This window comes from Coffea arabica, chromosome 8c, assembly GCF_036785885.1.
Source record: "Coffea arabica cultivar ET-39 chromosome 8c, Coffea Arabica ET-39 HiFi, whole genome shotgun sequence".
NCBI classification, from domain to species: Eukaryota; Viridiplantae; Streptophyta; class Magnoliopsida; order Gentianales; family Rubiaceae; genus Coffea; species Coffea arabica.
This window is the reverse complement of record NC_092325.1, coordinates 2022564-2041207: the sequence shown is the minus strand read 5'-3', so window position 1 is coordinate 2041207 and position 18644 is coordinate 2022564. Positions and strand designations below refer to the sequence as shown.

The following is an 18644-nucleotide window of genomic DNA, read 5'->3' as shown; positions in this document are numbered from 1 at the left end:
TTTAAGAGCTTCAAAAGTCCCAAAAACAATGAAAGGCCAAATGATGACTCAAAATACACCCACCTTAGGACCTAATTGTAAAGAAATGAGAACATGCTTGGGCTTTTATGGAACATGGAGAAGCTTGAGGGATTAAATTGATTAAGTATTCAAATTACTTGGGCCATAGTGAGCCAAAGGGAAATTTGAGGGGTTTAAGTGCAAAGTTCAGAATTTGTTTCATGCATGCATACGTAAAGAGCTTCAAAATCTGCAACTAAAAAGAATGAAATCTGCTGACTTTTGCTTCCAAGCTTGCGGCAATTTCATCTATTAAACACAACCTTCCGAATTTAGCACAAACTTCAATCAAACCTTCTCAACCCAATGTCCACACTTTGAGTTAAGCAACACAACACACAAATTGGCATTCAAACAAGTAAAAAAAAAAAACACAGAAAAGAAATGATGCAAAACATGGAAAACTTTCTGCAATTCTCGGCCTTCATTCATGCAAGAAAACAGCCGTGGACATAAAAGGAAAGGAAACGTGCAAGCCTATCAATTAATCCCATAAGACCCAACTTAACACAAACCATACAATGATGCAAAATCAAGGATTCAAGATCCATTCCCCTCAACAGATTCACAACAACCAGAAAAACATTTCTTGCCGCCTCACCTAAACTCTAGCATGTTGGGTTCAAATTTCTGGTGAATTTTGGATGCCATACAAACTTGCCTAATGGCAAAACCAACAAAATTTGGATCCAAACAACAACATTACCCAGCATTCATCCCATTTTCAAACACAAAGTCTCATTTTTATGCACTAAAAAAAACGCAAGAGAGAGCATGCGGCAATTTGGAAAATTTTTGGCCATTTGAGCTTTCATTCCAGAGACCACAGAAAACTTGCAGCCTAACATTCATTAGATTTCTCATGAGCATATAATGGACACAGCAATCCAGGAGTAGCAATAAATACTAAGAGTTGAACAACAAATTTCAGCAACCTAAGAGAAGAAAGCTTCGAGCTTTGGGCAATCAAAAGAAAAAATTCCACGCTGCTTCAACAAGCCAACTTCAAGCTTGTTGCAGCAGACTTGTATGCACAAATATATGCCAAACCATAACCCGACACCCAAACAAACAACAAGAACAAGAAGAGCAGCGACCAACGCAACATTAGAACAGACTTGCTCAACTTCCTTTCTACAATTCCAGCATGTTTATAAACGTTTATTTGCCTCGATGAAACTTGTAGATACCTCACCCAAATGACCCAAATCTTCAACCCAAATTACTTTGCGTCAAACAATAAAATCATAGTTTTAGCCACTGCCTGCCTTCCCCCAGAAAATCTGAAAAACAGAAAAATGCAAACTTTGGCTACTTTCTACAATTTTATCCGATATAATCAACCCAGAAGATCAGCAAAACCCATGAAAACCCAATAGTTCAAACTCACTTCCTATCAAAACCTGGTCATACACACTCCATAGACAAGATTAAAGCCATAGAGATAACAGCAAACCCCTAACTCAGTAACGGTTGAAACATCAATAGCGACACAAATAACAAAACAGGAAACAAAACGCGAGACCCAACTCAGTCACGAAGGGAAAACGGAGAAGCTAAGAAACCGGTTTTTAAAGAAAAGACCTGAGGTTTTTGAATCTGGATTCGGGTGAATGATGGAAAAAAAATGAAAACTTCAGTCTCTTACCTCAGCTCCGATACCTTCCTTTGCCGGCTTTCTCCTTGGTTTCCCGCTGACAAGACTTCCCTCGGTTTCTTGTTTTCCTCCTCCTCTGGTGCTGCTTCGTTCCTACTCTTGACCTCCCCTCTTTGGTCTCTCTCTTTCACTCTTTCTTTTCTGAACCCAGCCCTTTCTTCTGCCCAGAACCTATGCCGCCAATTATCCCTGTCCCATTTTCCTCGCAAGCCTTTCTCTTGTTTCTTTCTTTTTGCCGTTCACTCCCTTTTTTCTTCCTTGCTGTTTTCCTTTTGGTTTTGCAGCCGTCACTTGATGCCTATTCTCTCTGATTTCTGTTTTTCTTCAGAATTTTCCTTTCAGCCGTGCTCTCTATCCTTCCTCCTCCTTGCGGCTGCTGATTCTTGTTCCTTTTATATGAGCTCCAATCCGTAAACCCTCTCTCGGATGGTGAGGATGAAGAGCTTATCCTCCCTCTTCCATCCAGCCATCCGATGGCTATTGAAGTTGTACCTTGCACGCTGCAAAAAATTGCAGCGTGCATGCTGCGGTAATTTTTTTTTAATTTTAATTAATTTTTTTTTAAAACAACTTGATAATTACAGAAATGATAAAATAAAATATAAATAATAATAATAACAAAATTACACAAACCAGGTAATAATAATAATAACAAAACAAAAATAATTTTAAACAAAAAACTAAACAAAAATGGCCATTTTTAATTTTTCTTTTTTTCATTTTTTCAAAATAAATTAACAAAAATAAACAAAATGCCAAAAGATTGAATTTAAGAGAAATAAACGTATTTTTGTGAACCATTTTCTTTTTCCCCTTTTTTTTTCATTTTTCCATTTTTTCATTTTTTTCTTTTTCCATTTTTTCTTTTTCCTTTTCCCTCTCTTTTTTTTTTCAAGAAATTCTATGCTAAACTTAAAAATAAAAAATAAAACTATAAACTAAAAGCTAAAAACCGAATAAACTAACACGACTAATAAAAAAAACTAAAAATAAACAGTAAATGAAATTACATCAAAAATTTGGTGTCTACAGTTTGCCCCTCTTTGTCTGAGTTTTGAAAAAACTTGAGACAAAGAAATAGACACCAAATACTTACCTGCATTATTTGGCTGCAAAAATGATTCCAAAAATGGGGCTGACCCAAACATAAAATTAAAAACGGGACTGACCCGAACAGAAAATGTAAAATGGGATAGACCCAAACAGAAACGTAAATGGGATAGACTCGAACAGAAAATGAAAAATGGGATAGACCCACGGGATAGACCCGAACAGAAAATGTAAAATGGGATAGACCCAGACAGAAATTTAAATGGGATAGACCCACGGGATAGACCCGAACAGAAAATGTAAAATGGGATAGACCCAGACAGAAATTTAAATGGGATAGACCCATGGGATAGACCCGAACAGAAAATGCAAACGGGATAGACCCGGACAGAAATTTAAATGGGATAGACCCGAACAGAAATTTAAATAGGATAGACCCAGACAGAAATTTAAATGGGATAGACCCATGGGATAGACCCGAACAGAAAATGCAAACGGGATAGACCCGGACAGAAATTTAAATGGGATAGGTCCTAAGGTGGGTGTATTTTGAGTCATCATTTGGCCTTTCATTGTTTTTGGGACTTTTGAAGCTCTTAAATTTTTCAATTGGTTTTATTTGGTTGATTAATGGTTGCTATTGAGTTTTCAAAATGCATGTTTAAATCATTCGTGGACCCTTGTTCATTCTTTGACCTTCAAAATTCCATAATGTTTGTTTGGATCTTGTTATTTACTTGGGGAACTTTTTGTGTTTTTAAATGTTTCAATTAGGTTCAAATGGTTGAGTAGTGCTTGCTTTTGGGTCTTTAGTAGACGTTATGCTTGGGGTTTGGATGATCATGCCTTCTGCCTTGGTCTTTAAGTAGTTTTGACTTCATTGAGTTGCAATTGAGGGAAAGTTTGATGTTTTGGTGGATTCAAATTGTTTAGTTTATATCTTATCACTAAACAACCAAATTTGTTTTCCATGTTGAGGCAAAAATTGTTTAGTTTATTCAAGATCCATTCCCCTCAACAGATTCACAACAACCAGAAAAACATTTCTTGCCGCCTCACCTAAACTCTAGCATGTTGGGTTCAAATTTCTGGTGAATTTTGGATGCCATACAAACTTGCCTAATGGCAAAACCAACAAAATTTGGATCCAAACAACAACATTACCCAGCATTCATCCCATTTTCAAACACAAAGTCTCATTTTTATGCACTAAAAAAAACGCAAGAGAGAGCATGCGGCAATTTGGAAAATTTTTGGCCATTTGAGCTTTCATTCCAGAGACCACAGAAAACTTGCAGCCTAACATTCATTAGATTTCTCATGAGCATATAATGGACACAGCAATCCAGGAGTAGCAATAAATACTAAGAGTTGAACAACAAATTTCAGCAACCTAAGAGAAGAAAGCTTCGAGCTTTGGGCAATCAAAAGAAAAAATTCCACGCTGCTTCAACAAGCCAACTTCAAGCTTGTTGCAGCAGACTTGTATGCACAAATATATGCCAAACCATAACCCGACACCCAAACAAACAACAAGAACAAGAAGAGCAGCGACCAACGCAACATTAGAACAGACTTGCTCAACTTCCTTTCTACAATTCCAGCATGTTTATAAACGTTTATTTGCCTCGATGAAACTTGTAGATACCTCACCCAAATGACCCAAATCTTCAACCCAAATTACTTTGCGTCAAACAATAAAATCATAGTTTTAGCCACTGCCTGCCTTCCCCCAGAAAATCTGAAAAACAGAAAAATGCAAACTTTGGCTACTTTCTACAATTTTATCCGATATAATCAACCCAGAAGATCAGCAAAACCCATGAAAACCCAATAGTTCAAACTCACTTCCTATCAAAACCTGGTCATACACACTCCATAGACAAGATTAAAGCCATAGAGATAACAGCAAACCCCTAACTCAGTAACGGTTGAAACATCAATAGCGACACAAATAACAAAACAGGAAACAAAACGCGAGACCCAACTCAGTCACGAAGGGAAAACGGAGAAGCTAAGAAACCGGTTTTTAAAGAAAAGACCTGAGGTTTTTGAATCTGGATTCGGGTGAATGATGGAAAAAAAATGAAAACTTCAGTCTCTTACCTCAGCTCCGGTACCTTCCTTTGCCGGCTTTCTCCTTGGTTTCCCGCTGACAAGACTTCCCTCGGTTTCTTGTTTTCCTCCTCCTCTGGTGCTGCTTCGTTCCTACTCTTGACCTCCCCTCTTTGGTCTCTCTCTTTCACTCTTTCTTTTCTGAACCCAGCCCTTTCTTCTGCCCAGAACCTATGCCGCCAATTATCCCTGTCCCATTTTCCTCGCAAGCCTTTCTCTTGTTTCTTTCTTTTTGCCGTTCACTCCCTTTTTTCTTCCTTGCTGTTTTCCTTTTGGTTTTGCAGCCGTCACTTGATGCCTATTCTCTCTGATTTCTGTTTTTCTTCAGAATTTTCCTTTCAGCCGTGCTCTCTATCCTTCCTCCTCCTTGCGGCTGCTGATTCTTGTTCCTTTTATATGAGCTCCAATCCGTAAACCCTCTCTCGGATGGTGAGGATGAAGAGCTTATCCTCCCTCTTCCATCCAGCCATCCGATGGCTATTGAAGTTGTACCTTGCACGCTGCAAAAAATTGCAGCGTGCATGCTGCGGTAATTTTTTTTTAATTTTAATTAATTTTTTTTTAAAACAACTTGATAATTACAGAAATGATAAAATAAAATATAAATAATAATAATAACAAAATTACACAAACCAGGTAATAATAATAATAACAAAACAAAAATAATTTTAAACAAAAAACTAAACAAAAATGGCCATTTTTAATTTTTCTTTTTTTCATTTTTTCAAAATAAATTAACAAAAATAAACAAAATGCCAAAAGATTGAATTTAAGAGAAATAAACGTATTTTTGTGAACCATTTTCTTTTTCCCCCTTTTTTTTCATTTTTCCATTTTTTCATTTTTTTCTTTTTCCATTTTTTCTTTTTCCTTTTCCCTCTCTTTTTTTTTTCAAGAAATTCTATGCTAAACTTAAAAATAAAAAATAAAACTATAAACTAAAAGCTAAAAACCGAATAAACTAACACGACTAATAAAAAAAACTAAAAATAAACAGTAAATGAAATTACATCAAAAATTTGGTGTCTACAGTTTGCCCCTCTTTGTCTGAGTTTTGAAAAAACTTGAGACAAAGAAATAGACACCAAATACTTACCTGCATTATTTGGCTGCAAAAATGATTCCAAAAATGGGGCTGACCCAAACATAAAATTAAAAACGGGACTGACCCGAACAGAAAATGTAAAATGGGATAGACCCAAACAGAAACGTAAATGGGATAGACTCGAACAGAAAATGAAAAATGGGATAGACCCACGGGATAGATCCGAACAGAAAATGTAAAATGGGATAGACCCAGACAGAAATTTAAATGGGATAGACCCACGGGATAGACCCGAACAGAAAATGTAAAATGGGATAGACCCAGACAGAAATTTAAATGGGATAGACCCATGGGATAGACCCGAACAGAAAATGCAAACGGGATAGACCCGGACAGAAATTTAAATGGGATAGACCCGAACAGAAATTTAAATAGGATAGACCCAGACAGAAATTTAAATGGGATAGACCCATGGGATAGACCCGAACAGAAAATGCAAACGGGATAGACCCGGACAGAAATTTAAATGGGATAGGTCCTAAGGTGGGTGTATTTTGAGTCATCATTTGGCCTTTCATTGTTTTTGGGACTTTTGAAGCTCTTAAATTTTTCAATTGGTTTTATTTGGTTGATTAATGGTTGCTATTGAGTTTTCAAAATGCATGTTTAAATCATTCGTGGACCCTTGTTCATTCTTTGACCTTCAAAATTCCATAATGTTTGTTTGGATCTTGTTATTTACTTGGGGAACTTTTTGTGTTTTTAAATGTTTCAATTAGGTTCAAATGGTTGAGTAGTGCTTGCTTTTGGGTCTTTAGTAGACGTTATGCTTGGGGTTTGGATGATCATGCCTTCTGCCTTGGTCTTTAAGTAGTTTTGATTTCATTGAGTTGCAATTGAGGGAAAGTTTGATGTTTTGGTGGATTCAAATTGTTTAGTTTATATCTTATCACTAAACAACCAAATTTGTTTTCCATGTTGAGGCAAAAATTGTTTAGTTTATTCAAGATCCATTCCCCTCAACAGATTCACAACAACCAGAAAAACATTTCTTGCCGCCTCACCTAAACTCTAGCATGTTGGGTTCAAATTTCTGGTGAATTTTGGATGCCATACAAACTTGCCTAATGGCAAAACCAACAAAATTTGGATCCAAACAACAACATTACCCAGCATTCATCCCATTTTCAAACACAAAGTCTCATTTTTATGCACTAAAAAAAACGCAAGAGAGAGCATGCGGCAATTTGGAAAATTTTTGGCCATTTGAGCTTTCATTCCAGAGACCACAGAAAACTTGCAGCCTAACATTCATTAGATTTCTCATGAGCATATAATGGACACAGCAATCCAGGAGTAGCAATAAATACTAAGAGTTGAACAACAAATTTCAGCAACCTAAGAGAAGAAAGCTTCGAGCTTTGGGCAATCAAAAGAAAAAATTCCACGCTGCTTCAACAAGCCAACTTCAAGCTTGTTGCAGCAGACTTGTATGCACAAATATATGCCAAACCATAACCCGACACCCAAACAAACAACAAGAACAAGAAGAGCAGCGACCAACGCAACATTAGAACAGACTTGCTCAACTTCCTTTCTACAATTCCAGCATGTTTATAAACGTTTATTTGCCTCGATGAAACTTGTAGATACCTCACCCAAATGACCCAAATCTTCAACCCAAATTACTTTGCGTCAAACAATAAAATCATAGTTTTAGCCACTGCCTGCCTTCCCCCAGAAAATCTGAAAAACAGAAAAATGCAAACTTTGGCTACTTTCTACAATTTTATCCGATATAATCAACCCAGAAGATCAGCAAAACCCATGAAAACCCAATAGTTCAAACTCACTTCCTATCAAAACCTGGTCATACACACTCCATAGACAAGATTAAAGCCATAGAGATAACAGCAAACCCCTAACTCAGTAACGGTTGAAACATCAATAGCGACACAAATAACAAAACAGGAAACAAAACGCGAGACCCAACTCAGTCACGAAGGGAAAACGGAGAAGCTAAGAAACCGGTTTTTAAAGAAAAGACCTGAGGTTTTTGAATCTGGATTCGGGTGAATGATGGAAAAAAAATGAAAACTTCAGTCTCTTACCTCAGCTCCGGTACCTTCCTTTGCCGGCTTTCTCCTTGGTTTCCCGCTGACAAGACTTCCCTCGGTTTCTTGTTTTCCTCCTCCTCTGGTGCTGCTTCGTTCCTACTCTTGACCTCCCCTCTTTGGTCTCTCTCTTTCACTCTTTCTTTTCTGAACCCAGCCCTTTCTTCTGCCCAGAACCTATGCCGCCAATTATCCCTGTCCCATTTTCCTCGCAAGCCTTTCTCTTGTTTCTTTCTTTTTGCCGTTCACTCCCTTTTTTCTTCCTTGCTGTTTTCCTTTTGGTTTTGCAGCCGTCACTTGATGCCTATTCTCTCTGATTTCTGTTTTTCTTCAGAATTTTCCTTTCAGCCGTGCTCTCTATCCTTCCTCCTCCTTGCGGCTGCTGATTCTTGTTCCTTTTATATGAGCTCCAATCCGTAAACCCTCTCTCGGATGGTGAGGATGAAGAGCTTATCCTCCCTCTTCCATCCAGCCATCCGATGGCTATTGAAGTTGTACCTTGCACGCTGCAAAAAATTGCAGCGTGCATGCTGCGGTAATTTTTTTTTAATTTTAATTAATTTTTTTTTAAAACAACTTGATAATTACAGAAATGATAAAATAAAATATAAATAATAATAATAACAAAATTACACAAACCAGGTAATAATAATAATAACAAAACAAAAATAATTTTAAACAAAAAACTAAACAAAAATGGCCATTTTTAATTTTTCTTTTTTTCATTTTTTCAAAATAAATTAACAAAAATAAACAAAATGCCAAAAGATTGAATTTAAGAGAAATAAACGTATTTTTGTGAACCATTTTCTTTTTCCCCCTTTTTTTTCATTTTTCCATTTTTTCATTTTTTTCTTTTTCCATTTTTTCTTTTTCCTTTTCCCTCTCTTTTTTTTTTCAAGAAATTCTATGCTAAACTTAAAAATAAAAAATAAAACTATAAACTAAAAGCTAAAAACCGAATAAACTAACACGACTAATAAAAAAAACTAAAAATAAACAGTAAATGAAATTACACCAAAAATTTGGTGTCTACAGTTTGCCCCTCTTTGTCTGAGTTTTGAAAAAACTTGAGACAAATAAATAGACACCAAATACTTACCTGCATTATTTGGCTGCAAAAATGATTCCAAAAATGGGGCTGACCCAAACATAAAATTAAAAACGGGACTGACCCGAACAGAAAATGTAAAATGGGATAGACCCAAACAGAAACGTAAATGGGATAGACTCGAACAGAAAATGAAAAATGGGATAGACCCACGGGATAGACCCGAACAGAAAATGTAAAATGGGATAGACCCAGACAGAAATTTAAATGGGATAGACCCACGGGATAGACCCGAACAGAAAATGTAAAATGGGATAGACCCAGACAGAAATTTAAATGGGATAGACCCATGGGATAGACCCGAACAGAAAATGCAAACGGGATAGACCCGGACAGAAATTTAAATGGGATAGACCCGAACAGAAATTTAAATAGGATAGACCCAGACAGAAATTTAAATGGGATAGACCCATGGGATAGACCCGAACAGAAAATGCAAACGGGATAGACCCGGACAGAAATTTAAATGGGATAGGTCCTAAGGTGGGTGTATTTTGAGTCATCATTTGGCCTTTCATTGTTTTTGGGACTTTTGAAGCTCTTAAATTTTTCAATTGGTTTTATTTGGTTGATTAATGGTTGCTATTGAGTTTTCAAAATGCATGTTTAAATGATTCGTGGACCCTTGTTCATTCTTTGACCTTCAAAATTCCATAATGTTTGTTTGGATCTTGTTATTTACTTGGGGAACTTTTTGTGTTTTTAAATGTTTCAATTAGGTTCAAATGGTTGAGTAGTGCTTGCTTTTGGGTCTTTAGTAGACGTTATGCTTGGGGTTTGGATGATCATGCCTTCTGCCTTGGTCTTTAAGTAGTTTTGATTTCATTGAGTTGCAATTGAGGGAAAGTTTGATGTTTTGGTGGATTCAAATTGTTTAGTTTATATCTTATCACTAAACAACCAAATTTGTTTTCCATGTTGAGGCAAAAATTGTTTAGTTTATTCAAGATCCATTCCCCTCAACAGATTCACAACAACCAGAAAAACATTTCTTGCCGCCTCACCTAAACTCTAGCATGTTGGGTTCAAATTTCTGGTGAATTTTGGATGCCATACAAACTTGCCTAATGGCAAAACCAACAAAATTTGGATCCAAACAACAACATTACCCAGCATTCATCCCATTTTCAAACACAAAGTCTCATTTTTATGCACTAAAAAAAACGCAAGAGAGAGCATGCGGCAATTTGGAAAATTTTTGGCCATTTGAGCTTTCATTCCAGAGACCACAGAAAACTTGCAGCCTAACATTCATTAGATTTCTCATGAGCATATAATGGACACAGCAATCCAGGAGTAGCAATAAATACTAAGAGTTGAACAACAAATTTCAGCAACCTAAGAGAAGAAAGCTTCGAGCTTTGGGCAATCAAAAGAAAAAATTCCACGCTGCTTCAACAAGCCAACTTCAAGCTTGTTGCAGCAGACTTGTATGCACAAATATATGCCAAACCATAACCCGACACCCAAACAAACAACAAGAACAAGAAGAGCAGCGACCAACGCAACATTAGAACAGACTTGCTCAACTTCCTTTCTACAATTCCAGCATGTTTATAAACGTTTATTTGCCTCGATGAAACTTGTAGATACCTCACCCAAATGACCCAAATCTTCAACCCAAATTACTTTGCGTCAAACAATAAAATCATAGTTTTAGCCACTGCCTGCCTTCCCCCAGAAAATCTGAAAAACAGAAAAATGCAAACTTTGGCTACTTTCTACAATTTTATCCGATATAATCAACCCAGAAGATCAGCAAAACCCATGAAAACCCAATAGTTCAAACTCACTTCCTATCAAAACCTGGTCATACACACTCCATAGACAAGATTAAAGCCATAGAGATAACAGCAAACCCCTAACTCAGTAACGGTTGAAACATCAATAGCGACACAAATAACAAAACAGGAAACAAAAATAAACAAAATGCCAAAAGATTGAATTTAAGAGAAATAAACGTATTTTTGTGAACCATTTTCTTTTTCCCCCTTTTTTTTCATTTTTCCATTTTTTCATTTTTTTCTTTTTCCATTTTTTCTTTTTCCTTTTCCCTCTCTTTTTTTTTTCAAGAAATTCTATGCTAAACTTAAAAATAAAAAATAAAACTATAAACTAAAAGCTAAAAACCGAATAAACTAACACGACTAATAAAAAAAACTAAAAATAAACAGTAAATGAAATTACACCAAAAATTTGGTGTCTACAGTTTGCCCCTCTTTGTCTGAGTTTTGAAAAAACTTGAGACAAAGAAATAGACACCAAATACTTACCTGCATTATTTGGCTGCAAAAATGATTCCAAAAATGGGGCTGACCCAAACATAAAATTAAAAACGGGACTGACCCGAACAGAAAATGTAAAATGGGATAGACCCAAACAGAAACGTAAATGGGATAGACTCGAACAGAAAATGAAAAATGGGATAGACCCACGGGATAGACCCGAACAGAAAATGTAAAATGGGATAGACCCAGACAGAAATTTAAATGGGATAGACCCACGGGATAGACCCGAACAGAAAATGTAAAATGGGATAGACCCAGACAGAAATTTAAATGGGATAGACCCATGGGATAGACCCGAACAGAAAATGCAAACGGGATAGACCCGGACAGAAATTTAAATGGGATAGACCCGAACAGAAATTTAAATAGGATAGACCCAGACAGAAATTTAAATGGGATAGACCCATGGGATAGACCCGAACAGAAAATGCAAACGGGATAGACCCGGACAGAAATTTAAATGGGATAGGTCCTAAGGTGGGTGTATTTTGAGTCATCATTTGGCCTTTCATTGTTTTTGGGACTTTTGAAGCTCTTAAATTTTTCAATTGGTTTTATTTGGTTGATTAATGGTTGCTATTGAGTTTTCAAAATGCATGTTTAAATCATTCGTGGACCCTTGTTCATTCTTTGACCTTCAAAATTCCATAATGTTTGTTTGGATCTTGTTATTTACTTGGGGAACTTTTTGTGTTTTTAAATGTTTCAATTAGGTTCAAATGGTTGAGTAGTGCTTGCTTTTGGGTCTTTAGTAGACGTTATGCTTGGGGTTTGGATGATCATGCCTTCTGCCTTGGTCTTTAAGTAGTTTTGACTTCATTGAGTTGCAATTGAGGGAAAGTTTGATGTTTTGGTGGATTCAAATTGTTTAGTTTATATCTTATCACTAAACAACCAAATTTGTTTTCCATGTTGAGGCAAAAATTGTTTAGTTTATTCAAGATCCATTCCCCTCAACAGATTCACAACAACCAGAAAAACATTTCTTGCCGCCTCACCTAAACTCTAGCATGTTGGGTTCAAATTTCTGGTGAATTTTGGATGCCATACAAACTTGCCTAATGGCAAAACCAACAAAATTTGGATCCAAACAACAACATTACCCAGCATTCATCCCATTTTCAAACACAAAGTCTCATTTTTATGCACTAAAAAAAACGCAAGAGAGAGCATGCGGCAATTTGGAAAATTTTTGGCCATTTGAGCTTTCATTCCAGAGACCACAGAAAACTTGCAGCCTAACATTCATTAGATTTCTCATGAGCATATAATGGACACAGCAATCCAGGAGTAGCAATAAATACTAAGAGTTGAACAACAAATTTCAGCAACCTAAGAGAAGAAAGCTTCGAGCTTTGGGCAATCAAAAGAAAAAATTCCACGCTGCTTCAACAAGCCAACTTCAAGCTTGTTGCAGCAGACTTGTATGCACAAATATATGCCAAACCATAACCCGACACCCAAACAAACAACAAGAACAAGAAGAGCAGCGACCAACGCAACATTAGAACAGACTTGCTCAACTTCCTTTCTACAATTCCAGCATGTTTATAAACGTTTATTTGCCTCGATGAAACTTGTAGATACCTCACCCAAATGACCCAAATCTTCAACCCAAATTACTTTGCGTCAAACAATAAAATCATAGTTTTAGCCACTGCCTGCCTTCCCCCAGAAAATCTGAAAAACAGAAAAATGCAAACTTTGGCTACTTTCTACAATTTTATCCGATATAATCAACCCAGAAGATCAGCAAAACCCATGAAAACCCAATAGTTCAAACTCACTTCCTATCAAAACCTGGTCATACACACTCCATAGACAAGATTAAAGCCATAGAGATAACAGCAAACCCCTAACTCAGTAACGGTTGAAACATCAATAGCGACACAAATAACAAAACAGGAAACAAAACGCGAGACCCAACTCAGTCACGAAGGGAAAACGGAGAAGCTAAGAAACCGGTTTTTAAAGAAAAGACCTGAGGTTTTTGAATCTGGATTCGGGTGAATGATGGAAAAAAAATGAAAACTTCAGTCTCTTACCTCAGCTCCGGTACCTTCCTTTGCCGGCTTTCTCCTTGGTTTCCCGCTGACAAGACTTCCCTCGGTTTCTTGTTTTCCTCCTCCTCTGGTGCTGCTTCGTTCCTACTCTTGACCTCCCCTCTTTGGTCTCTCTCTTTCACTCTTTCTTTTCTGAACCCAGCCCTTTCTTCTGCCCAGAACCTATGCCGCCAATTATCCCTGTCCCATTTTCCTCGCAAGCCTTTCTCTTGTTTCTTTCTTTTTGCCGTTCACTCCCTTTTTTCTTCCTTGCTGTTTTCCTTTTGGTTTTGCAGCCGTCACTTGATGCCTATTCTCTCTGATTTCTGTTTTTCTTCAGAATTTTCCTTTCAGCCGTGCTCTCTATCCTTCCTCCTCCTTGCGGCTGCTGATTCTTGTTCCTTTTATATGAGCTCCAATCCGTAAACCCTCTCTCGGATGGTGAGGATGAAGAGCTTATCCTCCCTCTTCCATCCAGCCATCCGATGGCTATTGAAGTTGTACCTTGCACGCTGCAAAAAATTGCAGCGTGCATGCTGCGGTAATTTTTTTTTAATTTTAATTAATTTTTTTTTAAAACAACTTGATAATTACAGAAATGATAAAATAAAATATAAATAATAATAATAACAAAATTACACAAACCAGGTAATAATAATAATAACAAAACAAAAATAATTTTAAACAAAAAACTAAACAAAAATGGCCATTTTTAATTTTTCTTTTTTTCATTTTTTCAAAATAAATTAACAAAAATAAACAAAATGCCAAAAGATTGAATTTAAGAGAAATAAACGTATTTTTGTGAACCATTTTCTTTTTCCCCCTTTTTTTTCATTTTTCCATTTTTTCATTTTTTTCTTTTTCCATTTTTTCTTTTTCCTTTTCCCTCTCTTTTTTTTTTCAAGAAATTCTATGCTAAACTTAAAAATAAAAAATAAAACTATAAACTAAAAGCTAAAAACCGAATAAACTAACACGACTAATAAAAAAAACTAAAAATAAACAGTAAATGAAATTACATCAAAAATTTGGTGTCTACAGTTTGCCCCTCTTTTTCTGAGTTTTGAAAAAACTTGAGACAAAGAAATAGACACCAAATACTTACCTGCATTATTTGGCTGCAAAAATGATTCCAAAAATGGGGCTGACCCAAACATAAAATTAAAAACGGGACTGACCCGAACAGAAAATGTAAAATGGGATAGACCCAAACAGAAACGTAAATGGGATAGACTCGAACAGAAAATGAAAAATGGGATAGACCCACGGGATAGACCCGAACAGAAAATGTAAAATGGGATAGACCCAGACAGAAATTTAAATGGGATAGACCCACGGGATAGACCCGAACAGAAAATGTAAAATGGGATAGACCCAGACAGAAATTTAAATGGGATAGACCCATGGGATAGACCCGAACAGAAAATGCAAACGGGATAGACCCGGACAGAAATTTAAATGGGATAGACCCGAACAGAAATTTAAATAGGATAGACCCAGACAGAAATTTAAATGGGATAGACCCATGGGATAGACCCGAACAGAAAATGCAAACGGGATAGACCCGGACAGAAATTTAAATGGGATAGGTCCTAAGGTGGGTGTATTTTGAGTCATCATTTGGCCTTTCATTGTTTTTGGGACTTTTGAAGCTCTTAAATTTTTCAATTGGTTTTATTTGGTTGATTAATGGTTGCTATTGAGTTTTCAAAATGCATGTTTAAATCATTCGTGGACCCTTGTTCATTCTTTGACCTTCAAAATTCCATAATGTTTGTTTGGATCTTGTTATTTACTTGGGGAACTTTTTGTGTTTTTAAATGTTTCAATTAGGTTCAAATGGTTGAGTAGTGCTTGCTTTTGGGTCTTTAGTAGACGTTATGCTTGGGGTTTGGATGATCATGCCTTCTGCCTTGGTCTTTAAGTAGTTTTGACTTCATTGAGTTGCAATTGAGGGAAAGTTTGATGTTTTGGTGGATTCAAATTGTTTAGTTTATATCTTATCACTAAACAACCAAATTTGTTTTCCATGTTGAGGCAAAAATTGTTTAGTTTATTCAAGATCCATTCCCCTCAACAGATTCACAACAACCAGAAAAACATTTCTTGCCGCCTCACCTAAACTCTAGCATGTTGGGTTCAAATTTCTGGTGAATTTTGGATGCCATACAAACTTGCCTAATGGCAAAACCAACAAAATTTGGATCCAAACAACAACATTACCCAGCATTCATCCCATTTTCAAACACAAAGTCTCATTTTTATGCACTAAAAAAAACGCAAGAGAGAGCATGCGGCAATTTGGAAAATTTTTGGCCATTTGAGCTTTCATTCCAGAGACCACAGAAAACTTGCAGCCTAACATTCATTAGATTTCTCATGAGCATATAATGGACACAGCAATCCAGGAGTAGCAATAAATACTAAGAGTTGAACAACAAATTTCAGCAACCTAAGAGAAGAAAGCTTCGAGCTTTGGGCAATCAAAAGAAAAAATTCCACGCTGCTTCAACAAGCCAACTTCAAGCTTGTTGCAGCAGACTTGTATGCACAAATATATGCCAAACCATAACCCGACACCCAAACAAACAACAAGAACAAGAAGAGCAGCGACCAACGCAACATTAGAACAGACTTGCTCAACTTCCTTTCTACAATTCCAGCATGTTTATAAACGTTTATTTGCCTCGATGAAACTTGTAGATACCTCACCCAAATGACCCAAATCTTCAACCCAAATTACTTTGCGTCAAACAATAAAATCATAGTTTTAGCCACTGCCTGCCTTCCCCCAGAAAATCTGAAAAACAGAAAAATGCAAACTTTGGCTACTTTCTACAATTTTATCCGATATAATCAACCCAGAAGATCAGCAAAACCCATGAAAACCCAATAGTTCAAACTCACTTCCTATCAAAACCTGGTCATACACACTCCATAGACAAGATTAAAGCCATAGAGATAACAGCAAACCCCTAACTCAGTAACGGTTGAAACATCAATAGCGACACAAATAACAAAACAGGAAACAAAACGCGAGACCCAACTCAGTCACGAAGGGAAAACGGAGAAGCTAAGAAACCGGTTTTTAAAGAAAAGACCTGAGGTTTTTGAATCTGGATTCGGGTGAATGATGGAAAAAAAATGAAAACTTCAGTCTCTTACCTCAGCTCCGGTACCTTCCTTTGCCGGCTTTCTCCTTGGTTTCCCGCTGACAAGACTTCCCTCGGTTTCTTGTTTTCCTCCTCCTCTGGTGCTGCTTCGTTCCTACTCTTGACCTCCCCTCTTTGGTCTCTCTCTTTCACTCTTTCTTTTCTGAACCCAGCCCTTTCTTCTGCCCAGAACCTATGCCGCCAATTATCCCTGTCCCATTTTCCTCGCAAGCCTTTCTCTTGTTTCTTTCTTTTTGCCGTTCACTCCCTTTTTTCTTCCTTGCTGTTTTCCTTTTGGTTTTGCAGCCGTCACTTGATGCCTATTCTCTCTGATTTCTGTTTTTCTTCAGAATTTTCCTTTCAGCCGTGCTCTCTATCCTTCCTCCTCCTTGCGGCTGCTGATTCTTGTTCCTTTTATATGAGCTCCAATCCGTAAACCCTCTCTCGGATGGTGAGGATGAAGAGCTTATCCTCCCTCTTCCATCCAGCCATCCGATGGCTATTGAAGTTGTACCTTGCACGCTGCAAAAAATTGCAGCGTGCATGCTGCGGTAATTTTTTTTTAATTTTAATTAATTTTTTTTTAAAACAACTTGATAATTACAGAAATGATAAAATAAAATATAAATAATAATAATAACAAAATTACACAAACCAGGTAATAATAATAATAACAAAACAAAAATAATTTTAAACAAAAAACTAAACAAAAATGGCCATTTTTAATTTTTCTTTTTTTCATTTTTTCAAAATAAATTAACAAAAATAAACAAAATGCCAAAAGATTGAATTTAAGAGAAATAAACGTATTTTTGTGAACCATTTTCTTTTTCCCCCTTTTTTTTCATTTTTCCATTTTTTCATTTTTTTCTTTTTCCATTTTTTCTTTTTCCTTTTCCCTCTCTTTTTTTTTTCAAGAAATTCTATGCTAAACTTAAAAATAAAAAATAAAACTATAAACTAAAAGCTAAAAACCGAATAAACTAACACGACTAATAAAAAAAACTAAAAATAAACAGTAAATGAAATTACATCAAAAATTTGGTGTCTACAGTTTGCCCCTCTTTGTCTGAGTTTTGAAAAAACTTGAGACAAAGAAATAGACACCAAATACTTACCTGCATTATTTGGCTGCAAAAATGATTCCAAAAATGGGGCTGACCCAAACATAAAATTAAAAACGGGACTGACCCGAACAGAAAATGTAAAATGGGATAGACCCAAACAGAAACGTAAATGGGATAGACTCGAACAGAAAATGAAAAATGGGATAGACCCACGGGATAGACCCGAACAGAAAATGTAAAATGGGATAGACCCAGACAGAAATTTAAATGGGATAGACCCACGGGATAGACCCGAACAGAAAATGTAAAATGGGATAGACCCAGACAGAAATTTAAATGGGATAGACCCATGGGATAGACCCGAACAGAAAATGCAAACGGGATAGACCCGGACAGAAATTTAAATGGGATAGACCCGAACAGAAATTTAAATAGGATAGACCCAGACAGAAATTTAAATGGGATAGACCCATGGGATAGACCCGAACAGAAAATGCAAACGGGATAGACCCGGACAGAAATTTAAATGGGATAGGTCCTAAGGTGGGTGTATTTTGAGTCATCATTTGGCCTTTCATTGTTTTTGGGACTTTTGAAGCTCTTAAATTTTTCAATTGGTTTTATTTGGTTGATTAATGGTTGCTATTGAGTTTTCAAAATGCATGTTTAAATCATTCGTGGACCCTTGTTCATTCTTTGACCTTCAAAATTCCATAATGTTTGTTTGGATCTTGTTATTTACTTGGGGAACTTTTTGTGTTTTTAAATGTTTCAATTAGGTTCAAATGGTTGAGTAGTGCTTGCTTTTGGGTCTTTAGTAGACGTTATGCTTGGGGTTTGGATGATCATGCCTTCTGCCTTGGTCTTTAAGTAGTTTTGACTTCATTGAGTTGCAATTGAGGGAAAGTTTGATGTTTTGGTGGATTCAAATTGTTTAGTT

The 18644-nt window shown here is 36.4% G+C and overlaps 1 protein-coding gene across 17 annotated transcripts in view; it reads right to left on the bottom strand.

Annotated features, from left to right (window-relative positions):
• The window catches only part of LOC113706930 (UMP-CMP kinase 3), a 52765-nt gene that overhangs the window by 7095 nt on the left and 27026 nt on the right, over positions 1-18644 (bottom strand). For 12 of the 17 annotated variants that reach the window (XM_072063765.1, XM_072063778.1, XM_072063779.1 and 9 more), the window contains exons 10-13: positions 16651-17183; positions 13486-14018; positions 8039-8571; positions 4874-5406 (exon numbers count right to left, since the gene is read on the bottom strand). The gene's annotated coding sequence lies outside the window, so the exon portion shown is untranslated. Of the gene's footprint in view, positions 1-1708; positions 1807-4873; positions 5407-8038; positions 8572-13485; positions 14019-16650; positions 17184-18644 lie in introns of those variants that run through there. The other 5 variants (XM_072063777.1, XM_072063776.1, XM_072063775.1 and 2 more) reach the window with 5 other exon arrangements.